This window comes from Tenrec ecaudatus, chromosome 5 (genome assembly GCF_050624435.1).
Source record: "Tenrec ecaudatus isolate mTenEca1 chromosome 5, mTenEca1.hap1, whole genome shotgun sequence".
Lineage (NCBI taxonomy): Eukaryota > Metazoa > Chordata > Mammalia > Afrosoricida > Tenrecidae > Tenrec > Tenrec ecaudatus.
Window position 1 is genome coordinate 171193174 of NC_134534.1, and position 23153 is coordinate 171216326.

Here is a 23153-nt window from a genome sequence, read left to right on the forward strand (position 1 = left end):
CTAAAAAATGTAAATGTTCCTCACAGGTTTCTAATTCTAGCTCATGGCCACAGAAAGCTCTGATAGTTTCAATGTTTCAAAGAAGTAACTGAAGAGTATCAAAATCAAATTTCATGTAGTTTGACTTTTTCTAGAAGAGATAAAAATGTCAGTCTTATGAAACGAAAACACAGCTAGCCAGTAATAGAATCCATTGTTAAATCATGATAAAAGCTTCTTCCAGCCACTTTTCTTGAGATAATTTTTCATTGCATCAATATAGTGTTAAAGACTATTTGACCTCCAGAATCCAAAGGGAATAAATGTAAGGTTTGAGAACTCTAGGTGACATTTATTTTAAAAAGAAAAGAAAAAAAATCTCAATTCTGGCTCTTCATAAACATATCGTCTTTTAAAGAAGAACTCTGTTAACTTCTTAAACTCATCTTTCCCACATTTCTCTTAAGAAGTTCAACTACAATAAGAGTTGCTGCAGGAAGAAATGAGATGTGTGAAGTATTTAGCAGGATTCATAAGCCAAAGATTTAAATCATGATTTTGTTGTCATGTCAGAAAATAATTGTATCAATTAATTACAAGAAAATTTTATGATTCTGAAACTAGTCAGAAAGCGCCAAGATTTTTGTACCAGTTTTCAGAATCCATTTCGTAGCAAACACAAAAGGGAAAAATGACTGTTTTTAATACTGATATATAGGAAAAATATTGATCTTTTTCAATATTTATTTTGCAATTGGCTGCAGTACAAACTCATGAATGATCATTTCTATTGTTTTCAAATGGATGATTTCTCCACATTTTAACGTTTCTGAAATCCAGGAATGACTAATAATCAATGTCAGAAAAACAAAACAAAAACAAACATTTTGCCCTCTATAGCTGTCGTTTGAGGAGATAGCTGTCATTGCTGGAATATTGTTTTCATGTAAGCATAAAAAATATCTTTTGACCTATCATATCACATGAGTTATTTGCATTGATAGCTCTAAATGCAGTTGAAATTTAAATTAGATTTGGATCATGAATTGTCAGTTGTCTGAAAAGTAATTGTATTATAAAATATTGAAACAAAATTTTATTGAATCTAGAGATCATGCTTGCCAATTTAATATTGTGCTAATTAAGCACTCAAGGTAAGTGTTGATTGTTAACTTTCATTGGTTCAAATCCATCTGCCAGTCCTCAAGAGAAAAATGAGGCTGTCTATTCTTTTAAGTGCCTGTAAAAATGTACAGCCTCAGAAACCCTATAGAGGCAGTGATGGGTCGGTGCGTTACCTAAGTTACCTAAGCACTCAACAGCTAAAGGAAAGCCTGGGTGTTGGAATCCATCAGGTGGCTCCCTGGGAGACATACCTAAGGATCTGCTTCTCTGGAGATTGTGGTCCAGAAAACCCTGGGGGGTGGGTCTGCTAGGAGGCCCTGCACAGGACCATCCACTCCAAAGCAGCTAGCCACAAAAGCAACCCAAATTGCTAGTACTCCTTGCAAGCGAAAATGGGGAGTCACCATCTGCTTACTTTGGATAGATCCTTAAGAAAGACCAGTTTCTAGAAAGAAAACATCCTTGTTGGTAATGTAGAGTTTCAGAGACAGTGATGAAATCCCTTAAGATAGATCACACGTGTCTATCTTAAGTGTCACAAAAAAAGACGGACATATATCAAAGATCATGAAAATAGTGGGGGCAGGACCATGGACTACCTACATACTCCTGTATAAGACGAGTTTTTGAGCACATTTATAATGCAGTTTTTGTGGTAAAATTAGGTGCCTTGGCTGATATTTGGAATGGCTTATACTGAGTATATATTGCTATTCTGTTACACAAGGTCACTTTGAGTCAGAGCTAATTTCAGGGGAACCGAAAATAATAACAATTTATAAACCTCTCCAATAGATCATAGGATTTGAATTTTTGGGGTGTTTGTTGCAATGAATCCATGCATCCTGAGGATCAATCATTAGGTGGGAAGTATCTGTCTAAAGTCTCCATATATCTTCCAAGAGAAATTCATTACCTGTTAAAAGAAGAACAAGAACAAACAGCAGCAGCAGCAGCAGCTTTCTTGGACTAATTTGGACTAACCTAGTATAATCATTTTATTTCTGATTATACTTATTTATTTATTTTACATCATTATACTGGGGGCTTGTACAGCTCTTATCACAATCCATCCACACATTCATTGTGTATTTTCTTTCTACTTGAGCCCTCAGTATTGGCTCTTCTTCCTACCCCCCACCCCCCTCATGAACCCTTGATAATTTATCTTTTTTTTCATGTCTAACATTAACTGATATCTCCCTTCTTTTCTGTTCTGCATCCTCCTGGGAGGGAATTATATGTAGATCATTGTGATAAATTCCCCCTTTCTCCTCCCATCTTTTCCTTACCCTCCTGTTATCGCTACTCTCGTCATTGGTCCTGAGGGGTTTATCTGTCCTTGATTCCCTGTGTTTCTAGCTCTTATCTGTACCTGTATACATCCTCTGGTCTAGCCGGATTTGTAAGGTAGAATTGATGATGAGGAAGGTGTAGGATGCCTGATAAGGCTTGATCAAGGACAATGTTACCAAGAGGAATTACTGAAACCTGAATGAAGGCTGAACATGATAGTCGGACAAGAGGACAGTAAAGGGAAATGCAGGAAAGAAATAGGAGGCAAAGGGCATTTATAGAGGTCTAAATACAGACATGCACATATGTATAAATATTTATGTATAACAATAGGGAAATAGGTCTATGTACATATAATTATATGTTAAGTATTAAGGTAGCAGGCAGACATAGGGTCTCTGCTCAAGTATTCCATCAATGCAAGAACACTTTGTTTTAATAACCCGGCATTCTGTGATGCTCATCTTCCCAACACAATCACTGACGACAAAATGGGGACATAAGCAAATGTGGTGAGGAAACCTGATGGTGCTTGGTTGTCAAAAGATATAACATCTTGGGTTTTAGAGCCTTGAGGATAAACAAGCAGCCCTCTAGCTGAGAAGCAACAAAGTCCACTTGGAAGAAGCACATCAGCTTTTGTGATAATGAGGTGTCAATAGGATCAGGTATCTGGCATGAAAAACCCAGAACAAAAGTTCATATCAATGTGAATGAGGGGGAGTATGGAGGTGAGACCCAAACCCCATCAGTATAGTCAAATTGTAATCTTTTCAATAATTCTTGATATTATAGTGCTAAATCTAAAGCTCATAAGTGGAAAAATTATCAGAATATAAGTATAAAATTAACAGAGTTAATGAGTCTTATTAAAGAGTAGCATAACTGCCAATGACCAAACATTATTCCGAAGAATCTCTGGGCCGTGGAACAGAGGTGACATAAACTCTAATACTGATTATATCCTACAAAATAAACAGTGTATATTGAATGGATAAAAATAATTGATTATCCCCTATTGAAAAAAGTGTATAAAATTATTTCAGCATTTAATTTTCAAAAATTATGAATACATTTATTTTTAAATGTAAAATTAATTACAGACTCTAATCAGTGAACCAAGTAAATATTGAGTCAAATAATCACAGATTTTTAAAACTTTTTGCTATTAAATAGATTATGGTATACATTTTTATAAGTTTATATCTAAAGTGTCAGAATTTAAAAATACTTTCAACTTTGAAAAATGATGTGACAAATATTTTTCAAAGTCAAATAATACACCAACTCTGTAGAATTTTTCTGGTGTTTTTTAAGTTGTATTTAAAAGAAAATGCTTTTGTCTAAGTTTCTCAAATTAGGTTATCATGTCTATTTATGATTGTCAGTTCCTGTCGTGTAATAGGATTACATAGGCTTGATCAGAAGTGACACATTAGATGATTGATATGATGTGTCAGCCAGCGAGATACAAAGGCAGATAATTTCCTGTAATTACTTTTAAAAGAATTTTGAAAATGGGTTTTAAATAAATAGAACCCTACTTCCATTTGAAGCAAAATTTAAATGCCATTCCACAACATTTTACGGATGAGATCATCCAAGATGCAGAATATGAGTAAACATTTTCTTACTACAAAGGAAAATTACACATCATTTTGTACGACATTTTGCTCTGTCCAGTCAACTCTGAAAGTCCTTTGGACAAGGCAGAACTAGCTTCCTTATGAGGGTGCTGGTGGGTGCCAGCCACTGACCTTCCTTCAGCTGAAGTCAGATACTCAACCACCAGGACTTCTTATCATTTTCAGTTGTGTTATTCCTGGATATACCTTAGAATCAGTGTCTCCTTTACCAGCAGTTACGTCTTGCCGTATCTTCCAGTTATTTCATTGTTTATTTTAATCTTTCCAGTTATTTCATTGTTTAGTTTAATCTTTCAATCAGCGGTGTCTTTTGCTTTAAATTCAACTCACTTTTCGTTTCCTTTCCAAATCCTTCCCCGGGGTGGCTGGGGCTTGGAGTGTTATTGCCAAGAACCCCTTTCAGACAGCAGTTGCCTTCCCTGATCGCTGCTCTTTCAGTGAATTCATCATCCTGGGACCTGCAGCGGTCTCTTTCGGTGCTGGGTTTTCTAAGTCTTTCTGAGCGTCCGGGCATGGCAGGAAGTACCATACACGACCTGGAAACCATGGGACGGAAACTGCACTGCGTGTGATTTCCTGCTACGCGAACGCTCTGGTCTGCTCCGCAGTTTGTTTCCTGTCTTTTTTCCCAGTAATTTTACCTTTTGGCTTGGTAACTAATTTCATTTTAATCCAATGTATTTTCTCATAAAATGGACATATAGCCATCGCAAGAGGCTATAAACAATACCACTTTGAGCTCTCCCTGATCTATAGAGTGAGGCTTTCGTTCCAGATTAGTTAACCATTTTCTGTGTAACTGTGGACAAGCTACTTACTCCATCTGAAGATTAATTTTCCTGCCTGCAAAATGACATCTATTGTTCTTAAGGTCACTGGGTAAATATTAGCTGGTCCATATTTGCTGTCTCCATTTGCTCCAGCTATAGTGTCAGTGTGCATCATCTGGTGTCAAAAGGGGGATTAAAGTGTAAGGATGGAGTCTGGCTGTCAATCAGAATATAGCCAATGAGACCTTCATGCGGACATGGCTTTCCCCTAAGGATTCTGGGAATTCCTGGATTTCCTCCTTGGAAGGTGGGAGATACTCTCTCTCTGGTCACTCCCTGGGAGACATTGCAGTTGACAAGACACATGGAATTACGCTAGCACCCTGAGCTGGAGAAGCCATACGGACCTACCCTGATGCAACCATACCTCTAGAGCCAGAGAAGTCACATAGAGACCCCTGCCAGCGCTGAGATGCTTGCAATGCCACTGGATCCACAAGATTTCCAACCCACTGACTTGTGATTGTCCTGCATTTGGTGTCATTGCATGTGTTTCATGAGTCTGAAGAGGACTTTATAGATTGGTATCAGACATAATGGGTTAATATTGGACTTATGGACTTGATCTAGACTGGGCTGGACTTTTTCCTCAATATTCATTTGCTCTTATATATGAACCTCTTTCTTATATACATGAGTGTCTATAGATTTGTTTTTCTAGTCTACCCAGACTAACATAGTCAGGATATTACACATACTACAGTTCCAGTTTCCGTGGATATATCTATTGATCTATATATGTTGAAAAGAGAAAGTAATTTGTTGAATTGAAGCATTGGTGTTGAATGTTTCATAAGACTGAAAATAGTAAGGGAAGGACCTGTGGTATTTTTCATCTTGGTCTAGTAGTTTCAAGGCCTCTTACAGGATTTTGGACACTATAGAATTCTCTAAAGAATGGATTAATTAATAAATGGTGCTATAGCAATGGAAGGTAAGTGCATTTTGATGCACAGTATATATTTTGGGTATGAGAATATCTATCACAGATGCTTCTCATCAGCAGTTCCTGAATTTGAATGTCCATAATGTTTTGAAACATAGTTTCCAGAAAGCTAAACACGTGGTAGTCTTATTACAGCTGATTAGTATTGGTTGTTTACATTTATTGTTTGGTTTACATCCCAATTATAATAATTCACTACTGTTCATTGGAGCAAGTTATATTAGGTAGTCTTTCTAAGTTGGTCATTAGAGTAGAAAATTTTTTGACACTAAAGTTAGTTAATGCTCTGTCAATTCCTTGTGCACACAACCCTCATGCCAAGAGTGTTGATGGATCTTCCTAAGTAACTCAAGGGTGCAACAAATCTCCAAACCAACCTCCCTGCCATCGGTTGATTCTGACTCGGAGCCACCTGAGAGGGGAGGGTGGAAGTTAACGTTTTGGTTTCCAGATCTTTAAATCTCTATGAAAGTAAAGATTTTCTTGTCATTCTCCCCAGAGTGGCTGATGGGTTTGAACTACTGACCTGTGGTTAGTGCCTCAGTGAAGAGCCCATTATGACAGCTGGTCTCCTTTGGCTGCATCAAGACCTTTATGAAAGATCAACAACATCTTTGTGTGTGTGTCTACACACATTAGATAGAAATAGAAAACATATGTATTATAGAGAAATATAAGTGTAAAACATATACACTATATGTTTTTTCAAAAAACTGAAACATGGAGCAATCCTGGGAGATAAACTGAAAAGAAAAATCAACTTGAGTCTTAGACATCTGGAATGGATCTTTGAGATTTCATTTGGAGATGTATTTCAATATTTTTCACGTGGTTCTGGAGACCAGTAGTCTGGCTTTTAATGACTCTTTGGAGCTGTTACTGAAAATAATGTCTACAGCACATCAAGAAAGAGCTCTGTTTTTAGTAATCCATCTGTTTGTTTTGCCCAACTCCCTAGAATACCTATATGTTCAATATTCAAATGTATTTGGTTAAGATGAGATTCCAAAGATCATATTTTGCTGACCTTCCTCATTTACCGAGCAGGATCGATGAGGGAACAGTTGAGCACCCTGTTGGACTTCACTTGTGGAAGATCAAGATCCCTCCATGATTGAAATTCTGTCCTACTGGGCAGTATAAATTGTTTCTTCTCTCCGGCTTATTTAAGAGGGTATGAGTGTAGTCATCCTGAAAATGTTCCATACACCTCCACTCCTTCAGAGACTATGATGCTGAATACACAGGAAATGTTCATTTTACTTATTTAACCTTCACGGTCCTTATTAGCTGCTGTAGCAAAGTAAAGATTTATTCATCAATAAAATCCAAAGACTCCATCTACCAAATTTCCATTCTTTAGTTTAATGAAATTTGTCTGTAGGGCTTTTAAAATTCATTTATAAAGTTAGAAATATATTCAGCTCTGCTGTCTTGGAGATAGATGGCCACATTATTACTTGTCTGTCACATATAAGTAGGGTTGTTAATAACATAGAGACAGCTAGTAAAGATTCCAAACATGGTGTTTCCTTTAGAGGAAATTGAAATTCTCACCCCTGAATTCCCTTTTGAATCAATTATTGGACTTGATAAGTATTATGAAATACTTTACTTTTTAGTTAGGACAATAAGTAATTTAATATTCCACCAAATATTTACCTGAGGGAGGAGAACGCGCATAAGCAGGTAAGCAGAGAGGAATGTGACAGTAAAAGGTGGTCTAAAGTGGGGTTGTCTATTGTCTACATTATGGAAAGAAAAATCCTATGAGTTTTTGGAATGAGGCAAGAGTTAATTTTTTTAAAAAATTGGGATGTGTCAAGAGTTCAACATTTTTGACAAAAAATTCATTGTTATTAAAAAACCTAATAATGTTAGCCTAAATTGTTGATTGCCTTTGAATCTGTAGCGATTTAGAGCAACCGTGTGAAAACAATAGGGTCTCTACGGCTGTGACCTTTCAGAAGCAGATGGTCAGATTTGTCTTCCAAGGGGATTTATGTGTGTTTGAACCCTCACCAGTCGGTTGGCTCGTAGTCTAGTACTTAACAGTGCACATCCCCCCAAAAACTCATCCTTAGCTGACAGCTAATGTACTGCTCTATGAAGGGATGTCTTTCTTTTCACTAACATGAAGTGTTATTTCTTTGCTCCAGTAATAGTCCAGAAAAAAAGGACTATCGTAAGGCAAACTATGTTAGAATAAATTAAAAATGAACCATTGATATTAACATCCAAATACCATATACCTATAAATATGTGCCACTAATTGCTTATTTCAGATATTTTGTCCCCACTATCTTGTTCTTGTCCTCCCAGTGATCCCTTGCCATTCGATACTTTCAAGATGTCTTGTGAAGTAGATTTGTGACGTGCCATATTTTATTTCTTACGTGCTATATTTGATTTCTTGACTGCTCATTTCCATTAGCATTGAATGTGGAGCCAAGCAAAACGTTACCCTCGACAACCCCAGTCTTTTCTCTGTTAATCATGATGCTGTCTGTCCATCCATTGGGAGGATTTTGGATCCCTTTACATTGTGTTATAACACAGACTGTCTGATCGTCATCAGCCCACGTTCAGGAAGCAAGACTGTGCCACGTGCATTTTGAAGGCTGTTAAAAGCCTTCCTCTTATCCCGATGCTTCATTCTACTTTCTCTGATTATTTGCTCATCATACATATTGAACGAGGGTGGTGAAAGGACAGAATGTTGGCACACCTATTTTGGTCTTTAAAATTTTTAAATCAGTTTTATTGGCAAACAGTTCACATATCATACAATTCAGTAGTTCAGTCACATCAAGAGGCATTGTACCATCATCACCCCAGTCAGTTTCGAAGAGTTTCTTCAGTCGGCTACTCATCATTATTAGCTCCCCATTTCTCCCGTCTCCCCTGCCATACCCCCAAGGGACCATCAATCCAGTTACTGTTTCTATAGATTTACCTATCCTGGACTTCCTACACAGAAACACATTTTAAAAAACAAAAGAATAACAACAAAAACTAACGGGAGCAGGAAAGTAAAACAGATTAAAAACCTCAAATGAAAAGAAAGCAGATGTAATAAAAAAACTAAATTAATTTTAAATGGATCAGACAGAAGATCCAATGATACCATGCTAAATTTTAACTTAACTGCATCTGCAACAAACCACTCTCCCGTGCATTCTGCATGTTATAGCAAGGTGACTCATACCCCTGGTCAGAGGGGTTTTCCCAGGGATTAATCCACGTGCCTTTTCTGTCCCTCCACCCTTTAAAAAATTTAAGCAGCTTTAAAATGAGTTTAAAGGGAGGTAAATTATATTAAATTTTGACCAAACTACATAATTGACTTTACAATGCCCTCTGTCAGATAACTGAGCTGTTCACACCCCTCAACTATGATCAGAGGGATTCATGGTCTCCCCACTTTGAACTGTGTAGGATTCCCTTGTTCTGTTCATATGGCCCATGTACAAGCCCTGCATAAACACAGTGAAGGCTCTGTATTTCCCTTTCCCCCCAATGTGACTCATCGTTTGTATGGTCCACACAGCCTCACAACTTTGCATAAAACACAAGAAAAGAAAACGTCTTTCTGACAGTCTCTGCTTTCAGCCCAGACGCATCAGACAGCAGCAATAATAATCCTCTCATGCATGCTCTTCGGAATCTGGCTCGTATTCCTCACATCTCCTTGTCGATGTACTTCTGCAATCAATTTTGAATTATCTTCAGCAAAATTTTGCTTGTACTTGAGATTGCTCAATCATTTCCAAATTCTGTGAGGTCTTCTTTCCTTCAAGTGGAAATGTTTTCTGTGCTTCATCAGCTTGTTGAAATATTTCAATTGGCATTCCATCAATTCCTAGAGCTTCGTTGCTTCATTTTTCATTCTATTCATGAATAAAAATTGGACTCCTTCCTTTAGTGCCCCTGGTTCTTGATTCTAGGCTGCCTCTCGAAGGAGTTGAATGTCTGATATTTCTCTGTGGTGCAGTGAGTGTGTATTCCTGCCTTTGTCTTCTGAAGCACCCTGCAGGAGTCAGTGTTCTGCCCATAGAATTCTTCATGACTGGACCGCAGGGCTTGAGTTTTTTCTTCATTTCCTTCAGCTTGAGGCAGGATAAGCTTGCTATTCCTTCTTTGGCTTTCTCCCTCTGGATCTTTGCACATTTCCAGGTCTTCTCAAGCTTCCCTTTGAAATTTTCTGTTGAATTCTTTTACTTCATAATTTCTTCCATTTGCTTTAGTACTTGAGGTTCAAGAACAAGTTTCAAGTCTCCTCTCACATCCATTTTGATCTCTCTCTCTCTCTCTCTCTCTCTCTCTCTCTCTCTCTCTCTCTCTCTCTCTCTCTCTCTCTCTCTCCTGTCTTTCTAATGATGCTTCATTTCCTCATGTATGGTGTTCTCATCCCATGATTTGTCTGGTCTGCTGCCATTCATGCTTCATGTATCAAGTATTTTCTTGAGATGTTCTCAAAATTCAAGTGACATATGTTCAAGGGAGTATTTTGGATGATATTTCATTTTTAACAACACCCAAACTTTGTGGGTCATACTTGTAAATAGACCCACTTAAAATTTCTTCAGCTTCAATCTGAACCTATGTATGAGACGTTATTGCTTTATTCCACAACCAGTCTCTGACATCATTTTGACTGAAGAGATTGAATTTCCCAGTCACAAATTTCTCTTCCCACAAAGATAGTCAATTTGATTCCCATGTATCCTACTTAGCGATATTCTTTTACACAGGCACCATTTATTTTGTTGAGAAAAAAGTATTTGCAATGGAAATAATTTGTCCTGCAAAATCCTGTCACACAGCCCCTGCTTCATTTGATCACAAAGGCTACGCCATTCCGCAGTCGTTCTTTCTTCTTTGCTTCCAAGTTTTGCTCTCTAATCAGAGATAATTATCAATGTTTATTGATTTCATGTTTGATCGACTGCAGACTGAAGACATTGGTAGAATTCCTCAATTTCTTCATCACTAGGTTTCGGGCTTGGTGCGTGAATTTGAATAATAGTTATATGAACTGAATTACCTTGCATGTGTATAGATATTATCTGATATCAGACGACATTGCACCTCAAAATTGGTCTTCAACGGTTGTTTTTAAAGATGAATGTGATGCTATTTATTTGAATTTGCCATTCAATATAATTGTCAGATTAAAAATGACCAATATTAATCCATTTCAGCTCTCCTATACACAGGCTTACCAATAGTTACGTTATATTTCATTTTCAACAGCATGCAAACTTTGTAAGTCACATTTCATACATTTCAGGTTCCAATTATTCACAGATGTTTGTAACCATTTCTTTTCATTAGTAAATAAAAATCCTGGAAATTTTACTCCACTCACATTATGATGGTCAATTATTCTTTGAGAAGGCAGCTATTTCTGAGTAACATTTTGAGTGTCTTCTGACCTTAACAGGTTCATCTTTGGTCAGTCAATCTACCAATGTTTTACCGCCATTCCTAAGATTTTCAGTGGCAAATTCCTCCGAAGTAGACAGTCCATTTCTTATTCAAAGTTTTCTTAGTCTGGAAACTTTGCCTGCTGGTATTTGAAGTACCATGACATAACTTCCAGCATCACGGCAACACACAAGCCTTTACAGTGGGATTAGCTGATAGGCCAGTGGTAGTCCTCTATCTCAGCATGAATAAGTGCGCAGTATGTCCCGAGAGGCTTGCAGATACAAACTGGAGATGTTGTATTATTTAACATTTAGTTCTTCCAATTTATAATGTTGAGAACATTTGCCAGGTTATATACCTTGGTTGTGCACCACTCTCTTTTTGTTTGTTTTTTTAAATTATTTTTTATTAATCATTTCATTGGGGGCTCTTACAAATTGTATAACAATCCAACATTCAATTGTGTTAAACATACCTGTACATATGTTGCCAACAATAGTTCCAAAACATTTTCTTTCTTTTTGAGCCCTTGGTATTAGCTCCTCTCCCCACCCACCCCCACCCTTGTGAATCATTGATCAATTACATATTATTGTTTTTATTTTGTGTCTTACACTGTCCATCATCTCCCTTCACCCACATTTCTGTCATTAACCTTGTGATGGGTTCTCCCTTTTCTCCCTTCCCCTCTACCCCACATCTCCATCAGCCCCCTCCCCTCATGATATTGCTACTCCCTCTACTTTTCCTGAGAGGTTTATCTGTCCTGAATTCCATGTGTCGAGAGTTCTTGTCTGTACCAATGTGTGTGCTCCTGTCTAGCCAGATTTGTAAGGTAGTACTGGGTCATGGTAGTGGTGGGTGTTTGTGGTAAGGAAGCATTCAGGCACTAGGGGAACGGTGTGTGTCTCGTGGTGCTATACTGCACCCTGGTTGAATTGTCCTTTCCTTGTAACCCTTCTGTGGGGGGATGTCCAATTGTCTAGGGATGGGCTTTGTGTCTCCATTCCAGCATCACTCTTACACATCAATCTAATTGTTTGTTGTGTGTCTTTTGATACCTGATCCCATCAACACCTCATGAGCACAGTTGGGCACCTCGCTAGATGTGATAGGAGAAGTGTAACTGCCATTTATTTGTGTCCACTGCTCAGGATCTCACAAGACTGAACTCATGGTGTCTACTGGGTTATTTTCTTCCCAGCAGTGGGGAATGTCCTGGAATTAAATCTTCCCACTGCTTCAAATACATTTCTTAAAGAAGGCCCTGTTCTCTCTTAAGGGGCCATTTGCTTAGATATGGTCCGGCTAATGCACCAGTATCTGGTGGTTAGATACTAGGCGAGTCAAGACTTCATAGATGAAGGGATAATGAGTATTATACATATTCATTTTCACAACTTTCAGTAGATAGCATGAAATGATATTTGAAACTTTACTTTTCCAGTTGCGGAAAAAGAGATACAGGGATTCTGAAATAAGTGAACATGGACTTGATTGGGTAGTGTGTTTGGCACATCATCTGTGTTGATTGTTTTATGAGTGTTTCTATTTGCAGGCTCTTCGGTGATGACAATTCCACTCATCAAGAGCACAAATGGGAACAGGGAGCTCCACGACTGTGTTCTCTCCATTTAGTTGCGTCCTTGGAGGGGAGACACAGCTTTGCAAAGGAGCAGCTGTGAACTGGACAACACATAATGTGGGGCACTAAATAGACAATGTGTTATTTTCATTTCACTTTCCTTATTCCAGCAGGGTTTTATGAGCTCTGTCTGGGAGCCAAGGAAAGGGCATGCCAGAAGAATAATCAGAGATTTTCATGGAATTGTTAAGTGCAGAGATCTGTCTTTGGTCGAGGAGAGAAGCCACCCTGTTAGCACACGTCCCTGAGAAATACTGCATTAAGCAAGCATTCGTTTACACCACTAGGAAATATATGAAGGGTTTCTAAATCTCTTCTGCCATAAAATTATCCTTTATTCTCTAAGAATCTAAGAGTATGCATCCATTACTGGTTTGTATTCATTTTAACAATCATTATTATAAAGCATTAACTTGACTGGCTAAAGTAGGAGCTTTCAAACACATCAGAGAAGCAGTGTAGTTTAATGGCTGTGGACATCAGCTTTGAAAAAATTTTGCATGGCTTTATTCTACTCTTTAACTTTGGGATCTTTGGCAAGAAACTTAAAACCTCCAGGTCATACCTGCCCATTTGAGAGATAAGAGCAGTAAGAGAATGTACTGTCTAGAGTTGTTGGACAGATTGTACAATGCACCTAATGCTCAGAAGAAGGGTTTCACTCAATGAATTATTTGTTAGTTTCAATATTGAAGCAGGATGTCGGTGCCTTTCTTTCTGAGTACAATCCAGAGCTTTCCATTTCCTTTTTAATTCCTTTTACAGAGAACGTGTCGGAAGGAAACATGCCTATTATTGACCTTAATGAAAGCCAATCAGCTGAAGGAAAGAGCAGGCAGCAACGAGGGACCATATTCCAGGTGATTGTTGTCCTCACTTACCAATAGCAGAGTATCCTAGAGTCCTAAGGATGCAATTTGACACACTTTATCAGAGACCATAGAGTCAGCACTGTCTGTTTTGATTCTGCATTAGCCTTTGCTAAACTGGATGTTAAGCACACACTGCTTCCTATTTTTCTATCAGATTTAGGTTATGCAGTGAATAAATGTGAATCAGATCTAATTTTTGTTCCCCTTATTACTGAAAGCTTTACAAAAGCAGGCTGTTTAAATTCACCCTGCCAATAAATAGCGTTTTCACTTGCTCTTTATCATGTGTGTACACAATTATAATAGGCATGCCTTCGCACAGTGAGACCTCAAAGAGCCGAAATGCTACAGATCTGCAATCTCTTCCAGACTGGGTTTTACATGATTTCTACTTCTGACAAGGTGCAGCCTCACCCCTTGCTGCCTCGGTCGCTATTAGTCAAAAATATTTGAGTTTTCCTTCTGTGACAAGTTCTTGCCTTGCAGCTTCTCTGGCTTTCACAGATTTGATGGTGTTAGTGTTGCTTTGTTTGGGGATGTGCTGACTAAACTGGCCGTGCAAAAGAGAAATTTTAATAGTAAAAGAATCTGTGTATTTCTTGGACAAAGTGGTTTGAATCATTTTCATGTATCATCCCTCTACTATAAGTTGATGTCATAGTATTAGTATTTTTTAAAATAATTGAATTCTTAATCTGTGGTAACCTAAACCGAACCCAACCCATTGTCACTGAGTCACCGTGACTCATCTGACTCCAACTGACCTTATATGGTGTTTCAGAGAGGAAATCAGCACTGCAGTGTACAGCCTCATTTTTCTCCCAAGGCAGGTTTGAACTGCCCACTTTATGGTTATTAGCTCAATGCCCCACCCAGAACACCACTAAGAGTCCTACTGTGCTAGGAAAGTAGCTAGCACTAATTGTTTGTATATGTTGTCCCTGTCAACCCAATCAATATTTACTTTCAGTTCTCTAAGCTCTTCTAAATGTATTTTCTATAAAGCAAAATACTTCTGATCAATATAGCAAGACTTAATCAATATGCTATTTTATTATCTAATTATTTCACATATTTACATTGTATACATGGATCAATTATCTTCAATCCTATCAGACACAGTGGATAGAATCTTAGTCAATACTGAAGGACTTTTCATAGAGGCCCAGCTGAACGGACTAAGCCCACATCCAAGTTACCTGCATCCTTGAACTGAGGACTGGGGTACTCAGATGGGAGAAGAAGCAGAGAGTGGTCACCCTGGAGTTGTGGAGGCGGTGATCTTTGGAACTTGAGGGGGACCTCCCAGCTTGGTGTGTGTCCAATGGAAAGGAACTCAGAATCACCAGATTTTTAGTGCCTTGGTGGCCCCCTTACAGTGACATGACAGGTTTGGATCTGTTGGGCAGGGTTCTGAACTTGGAAGAATTGATCTAGGAAGTTTCTCCAGGAACCAGTCTCCATACTGATGGTGAACAGAGCTCAGTTGAGTAGTCGTTTGAACTCTGCAACAGGGGTTCTCAGCCTTCCGAATGCCGTGACCTTTGAATACAGTTCCTCATGTTCTGGTGACCCCCCCCCCCACCATAAACTTATTTTCATTGTTACTTCATCACTGTAATTTTGCTACTGTAATGAATCTGGCAACCCCTGTGAAAGGGTGAATCGACCCCCAGGTTGAGAATAGTTGGTGTATAACAACAACTCATGGGTCATGGCTTATGGTGGGATTGTACTTAAATAGGCTCCTCAGACCGACAGTGTCCAGAGTGCTTTGTCATTAGAATAACTGATAATGTTCTCAATGAAATTACTTTATACCCCAGGAATGATTGGAAATGTTTTACTTTTTTGTTTCTACGGAATTTTGTTTTCTTGCCTTTACTTAGCTTGTTTTTGTTTTGTTTGTTTGTTTGCTGGTTGGTTTGCTGTTGGTGGTGGCATAGTTGGTCTTATGGGGTTGTGATTTTGTCATAATATGACTGTCAAAGTGAACTTGAGTTGTATAGATCCCATGGACAAGCAGGTGAATTCTGGGATCCCAGTTAACTCTAGTCCCAAACCATAAACAATTAGCTCTGGTATCAGGGCCCTGCTTGATACCCACCTTCATGAAATGATCACTGAAGAGAAGGGTGCTACAGGACAAAGGGTGTGGTGAACAGAGCAGATGGTGCCTGGCTTCCCATTGGATTAGTGTCTGGGTTCTTACAGGCTTGTATTCAAACAAGCATTTAAGTAAGAAGTCAACTAAATCTACACGGAAGAAGCACAGCAGCTTGTGAAATCCATAGATGACAAGGATGAAATTCAAATACGACAAAAGGAAAAGTATCTGAGGTTAAATTGCGAACACCAGTTTACAGAGTGCTCTGGAGGATAGTGGAGGCATGAAAACAATCTTCAGGGTGTAGTCAGATTGAGGCTCATGAACATCCCCTCTAGCCACAAGCAAAGGTCTTGAGCAGTTTTACTCTCAGATAGAGATCACTGTAACATTGATTGTGCTGCATCTCACCTGATACTTGGTCAGCAGACTTTTCTGTAGTCCCAACCTGAAATTGTTCTAAGTGAAAGTATTTGCTTGTTCCATGACAAAAATTTCTTCCCTGGATTGTTAAATACCGATGGTAGTCTTTTCTTTCTTAATCAAAATATGTATTTTTAATTTGTAATATTATTTTTTATGCTTATCACTTTATTTTGCATTTTTTCTATTGTTGGGTTTCCAGTTTGTGAAGCACAGAAGGAGTGGATGCATAGAGATAATAAATGATGCAAGGGTCTGTAGGGGATGCAGGGGCAGGGCGTGGGGTATAGCGAAGGTGAGGGGACTGGGGGAGCAAACTGTATGCAGGAAGGGAGAGGGAGCACTAGAATGGATGGTGATTACACCACTCATACTAGGAGCAATTTAACTGTGAATAATAAAAGAAGAAAATGTCCTAAAATTGATTGTGGTAGTGATTGTACAATTATTCTTGATATGATTTAACTACGGAATTGTATGTTATGTGGATGATGTGCCAATAAAACTACAAAACAAACCCAAAACAAAACCATTGAACTCCTAAGTGTTTGACATATGGCAGATAGTAATAAGACTTATAGAATATAAACTTTATGATTTAAAATATCTATGTATCTAAACATACTTTACTGTGTTGAGCCAAGACATGTCCATGTTTTTTCCTATTAACCACCCAATTCACAAGCTCAATTAAAAAATATAATTTTCTAAAGCAAATTTAAAATAATTTTCTCAAATTAACTGGTGTGAACTTATGTAAATTCTTTTGATGACTCAGTTGATTATTATTTATAAACATAATTTCTTTTCTTATCTATGCAACATGATTTGGAGTTTTTTTCTCTATTTCACCTTGTTTTGATAGGTTAGACACCATCATTCTTTATTCCTGAGTATCTCCTAAAATAATTAATCCTAAACAGCTTTTTCATTTTGCTGCTTCTAATCTAATGTTAAATGAAAAACAAGATAGCAATGCTTATTAAAATTCTGTGCTTAAAATAATGTCTCCAACAAAGAGATTAAGGGTCTAGAGTGCATTTCTCAACCTGTGGGTGATGACCTCTTTGGAGGGTTAAATGACCCTTTCACAAAGGTCGCCTAAGACCATCAGTAAACACATATTTTTGATGCTCTTAGGAACCGAGACACTGCTCCTCTATCCGTCTCCAGGCAGGTCCACCCACCTGCAGATATGCCCACATATGAGTACCAGGTGTGAAAACCGTTACCCATGCTACAACATGCTTCAAGACAAAAATTTCATTTATTTGTCATTAGAAATAAATAGTTCACATATATAATTACATACTGTTTTGTGATTCATCACTATGCTTTAATTATGTTCAATTGGTAACAATTAAAACACATCCTGCATATCAGATATTTACATTATGAGTCATAACAGTAGCAAACTTACAGTTATGAAGTAGCAACGAAAAATCATTTTATGGTTGGGAGTCACCACAACAAGAGGACCTGTATTAAACGGTCGCAACATTTGGAAGGTTGAGAACCACTGCTCTAGAGTGAGTCTAGAATTAGTGGTCACTAATTTTATTTCTATAGCCATGCAATGGTGTCAAATTTATCAAGGAGCATGGGCGAGGGACAGATTGTACAACATTCTCTCCTTTCCTGCTGTACATGGATGCTCCAAAAGTCAGAGCAGGCTTAACAACGACAGCAAGGTTTTTCTTCCTGGTGATTTTTCATGTTGTGTTTATTTACATTTTTTATATCATTAAACATGTTATCCTTCTTTTAGAGAAGTGGATTATCTATAATTCAGACCTTCAGATAAACTGACATGTTTATTAGATCATGAAAAATGAAATAAGGTCATTTCCAATAAATATTATCTAAATTGATGGATTATATTGGGGAATGAGCTTTGGGAAGGTCACAGGAATCAAATAAGTGTTAGCGTTCTCTGTAGCTACTTTTTAAAGACATAAAAAAATATTGTCCTAAACAGACAGTGGGAACTAACTTTTGGAGAATGGCAAGATCAACATCAGCTTGCTGAAGTCTTTGTCTCATGCATCAGACAGGAGAGACTCATGTCAGGAGGAAGTAGCCACGCATGAACTAGACCTTTGGTCTGCAGGTCCTGTAGTCCACCTTCGCTAATGCTTCCTCTTCAGATATCATCCTCAGAAAGCAAGCAAGCCTCATTCAGCTGACAGAGAGCTTTCCAAACAGGCCAGACAAGTACTGCTTATAAAATAAAATGGGAGAATTCTAAAATGTTAGACTTAAAACAATCTGTCGAACAACTCTACTCTCAATACTTGTGTTATCATGAGTCAGAATGGATTTGATATGCCTGTCTTCCGGAGATACCCTGGGTGAATAACAACTTAATGTCTTTGAGATAATTTATGACCTTGCCTGAGTCCTACCTGTACCTCTGGTTTACAGAATCATGATCCGTTTTCTTAAAATACTTGGCCTGTTAAGCATCTGATACTAGTACAATCTCCAGTTTGCATGAGAAAAAGAACGAAAAAAAGCGGTAAAAGAAGAGCTTATGGCTTGAACTAAACACCCGTGGCGGCACTGAGGGTGAGGTGTTGGACTAGTGGTAACCTTACAGCTGCCAGTTCGAACCCATTTGTTGTCTCTGTAGGAGAAGCGTGGGGGATCCGCTCCTAGAACAATTTTCATTCCCAGAAAGCCTACAGGATCTCTAGGAGTTGGAAGCAATTCAATGGCATGGGGTTTCATTTTTTTTAATAGGCTGCAATGTAAGTTACTTTTTGAAAAACTTAAAACAATTTTTTTCAACCAAAAAACGATTTGGTTGAAAATGTTTTCTCCTCAGCAACTGCGCACATGCTTTCCTTCGTGGCATGTAACAGTCCTCTTCCCATTTCTTTGCCGTGTCACTCGTTTTCCATTTGTCCTTCTTTACTGCCTCTTTCTACCTTCCGCTGTTCATTGTTCCTGGGAAAATGCTGCTCTTTCAGTTTCCCGTGCATGAGTGGGAGTACCTCGCTGGTGTTACTGTTTACTGTATAGGCCTGTCTATTGTTTGGCTGAAAGTTCATTGACAGAGGTGAATTTATTTTGCAGCTTGAAGGATGTTTAAGGATCATAGTCTCAGGGGTTACACCAGCCTCCATGAATCCAATCATGCCAATTTATTTATTTATTTTACAAAATGATTTTGAGGGTTTTGTGTCACACTCTTCTCTCACTCTATCCAGAACCTTCTATGTCGGTGCCAATTAGAGCCATGGGTACTGGTAGCTGGATATCAACTAGTTCTTCTGGTGACAGCACAGTAGAAGATGAGGTTCAGGTGGTCTTGCCTGTTCGTCCGTTTGACTAATTGTCTCCATGCATCTTTGACTTTCTTTAGTCTCCTTGACTGCAGGTGTCTATCAGTCACTTTTTATTCTTATTTAGAGTTGGAAGTTGTATAGGAACATCCTCTGATTATCTATGAAACAAGGTTTCTTTTGTGGGGAGGCTAAAAATAAGGCACATGTTCTGTTTATTGATTCTCAAAATTTGCATATTAGCCTTTTAGGAAAGAGTAGAAGTAAATAAATGACGACTAATGTGCTTCCATATTGATTCACGAACCCCCTGTATGTCTAGTGCTGGAGTGGCCTGCAGGTTTCTAAGGAGCTGGAAGCTATGCACCAATATTTAAAAACCCCATTAGGGTCACACAGGGTAGACAGATTAAAGAAGAACTTCTAGCCCAAAACAGATTTGGAAGAAATTTGTAGCAACCCATTTCTGAAAACTATCTAATAAAATTTTTTTAATCAAACAAGATCCTGACTGACTTGTTTGCTTTTTAGATACCTCTTCACCCATAATCATTTGGTGAAGAGGACATTGTGTGTGGTGAATTAGAGGGCCAGAGAGAGTGGGGGAGACCATGGAGAGACTGATTGGCACTGTAGCTCCAACAGTGAACTTGGAAATGCCCACAATCATGAAAATTAAGCAGGTCTGGGCAATATTTTGTTCTGTTCTACAGAGAGTCACTATGAGACAGAGACAGTTTAATGTCAGCCATCTACTTTCTATTTGCCTTGAATCACAGAGCCTTTCTTTCGGATATGTGGTTGCTGTTGCCAGTTGCTGTTGGGGCAAAGGCAGAGTAAGGTTGCTCCGTAGGGTTTACAAGGCCAGTCACTTGGCTTGACTTCCGAGGCACTGCTGGGTGGGTTCCAACAACCACATTTCCAGTTAGCCCTGGACTGCGATGCAACTGGATAGCTGGCTTAGATAAGAAATTAAAACAAAAAGAAAATGGGGTATTTTCAAGCATAGCAAATCCTTGGAATCAAGAGTAATAACTTTCTATGAAAGAAAGGTGAGGGAAAGATGAAGATATTTATTCCCATATGGAATTAAAGTTTCAGAAACCTTATCGTAGGTTGCTCTGAGTCAAAAGTAATGAATGGCGGTGTTTTAAATTAAATAAGAGTACTTCAAAAGGTGTGCAGAAAAATAGAATGAAAACATAATGGAAAATTTCAACAAACCTTTTGTATCCTGTCATATAAAAGAGAGAAAGAGAAGATAAGGAAAGAAGGAAGTTAGGAAGAAGAGAAGGGATAATCCTGGAACAATAATATCTATATAAAAGAATTAGAAGGAGGGGAGACGCCGGGGAGTGTAAGATAAAATATAATAATTATTTATAAACTATCAAGGGACCAGGGGTGGGATCAGGGAGGGAGGGGCAAAAAAGGAAAACCGAGCTGATTCCAGGAACCCAAGTGGAAGGTGAATTATGAGAATGATGAGTGCAACGAATGTATAAGGGTGCTTTGCTCAATTGATGTATGTACAGACTGTGATAAGAGCCTTATGAGCCCCAATAAAAAGATTTTAAAAAAAGAATTAGAAATGAAATATTTAAAAATAGAATATGGCATAGTCTTTGAATACTGTTTTTCAAGAGGCATTTTTAGTCTCAATGGTTTAAACATTCTCCTTAAAATGTTACATGTTTTCTACTCCATCTGTTAACATCATGGCACCATCTTAGAGTACTCAACATAAGAACGGTGTATGTGTGTGTATGTGTGCAGGTGGGTGATGATGGTAGAAGAGCTGAGCTGAGTGTTATATCTGGGTGAATACAGGAAAAAAACAAAGGCATCACACCTTGATAGAAAAGACCTTGCAGATACCAAGTGTCTGGATTCAAAAAGTCATGGCCGTAGAACTGCTAATGTTGAGGTAGACCACCAAGGTATTGAGAGGTCTTGTAATACATCTATATTACACCAAATTACATACATTTATAACAACTATATGTACATTAAAAATATCCAAAAAATAAATAAGTTACTTTCACAGTGCTAGGAATTACTCTCACCAACATAATTTCCTAGCTTTCTCTTCTGTAGGTAACTTCATAATAGATATGACTTTAGAATTAAACGTGTTACAGTTGCTTCTGAATTTTCAAATGTTTAATGAATTGACCAAAACAAAAGGCTGTGTTTATAATAGCCACACCTGTGGTATCATGTGGGTTTTGAGCAACCTCCTAAAAATCTAAACATGTGCCTGCTATTATGAGTGGAATAGGAAAAAAACTATATCCACACAGAATCCTGGCATCACACAGTTTACTCAGCCTTTTAAAAGCCTCTGTTGTAATAATTCTTCTAAAACATGTTGTCTAGTGTTGAGATGACTTCAGAGGTATTAATGTCACAGCTAGTGCATTGCCTACCTGGAAGGGTCTGGGCTTATTCATTAAATCAATGGCTTTCACATTTACTGTTGCTCTTTCCCTTCATGAAAACAGAGTTGACAAGGGATGGGTTTACCCCAGAACCATCTTCGGGCTGAGTCATTGATTCTCTTCTCCTGCCCATTTCTTCACCCTGAGAACTATCAGACCAGTGGTTGGACAAATCATATCATTTTGTTAATAGTGGAAATTTTTGAAAACGTATATGTCAGACTAGAAATCTACACCTGGTCATCGATAAGATGAGAAAAGTACTGCTTTCATATGTTTCCAAAGGAGATCTATATTTAAAATTGCAAATTTCATGAGACAAAGCCAAATTTTAAATGTATTAGTTCTTTCAAGCCGGTAACTCATAACACATCTCTTTAATATAATTGAGATTGGGGGACGACTGCCTTAAGGGAGGATCTTCCTTAAGCCACTAACCCCAGCCTATCACCTTCGCCTAATGATGCTCCTGCTGCTGGTGGGATGTGCTCAGGACTCCAATTATGACCCTGAAGGCTGCCACTGTGGACTGTTTGATCAGTACCTCCTTCTTATAGCTAGCCATGACATGAATTGTTTGGGATTTGGTTAAAAGTACTGAGTGGGCATGGTAAATTCCATTGCTTTTGTTTACAACTCAGTACCATTGAGTTGATTCCAACTCAGCACAGAGACCCTGTAGAAGAGGGTAGAACTGCCCCTGTGCGTTTCCGAGACCCTAACTCTTTATGGGAGTAGAAAGCCTAGTCTTTCTCCCAAGAAGTGGCTGGCGGTTTCCAGCTGCTGAGCTGGTTCACAGCCCAATGTGGAACCACCTTGAGATCACTTATGTGAAAATACTCTGTTAATTGTGCAATTCTACACAGATGCATGTAATTGTTATATTAAACTTGTCACAGTCCTTTTATGTGTGAGTATGTATCTATGTATGTGTGTGTGTGTTCATCACACCTAACTCTATAGGAAATTTAGAAATATGTTGTTTCAAATCAATTCCAGCTGGAAGAACACTACCAGGCAGACTGGAAATCTAGGGCTTCAGGGGAGTGAGTCACGCATCTTTTCTCCCAGGAAGCTACCGATGGGATGGCTTTCAACACTGACTTTTGGCTCGCAGCAAAGT

The 23153-nt window shown here is 38.3% G+C and overlaps 1 pseudogene; it reads right to left on the reverse strand.

Annotated features, from left to right (window-relative positions):
- Window positions 1-4575, reverse strand: part of LOC142449324 (fructose-bisphosphate aldolase A pseudogene) — a 117391-nt pseudogene extending 112816 nt beyond the window's left edge.
- Between the last annotated feature and the right edge of the window lie 18578 nt (window positions 4576-23153).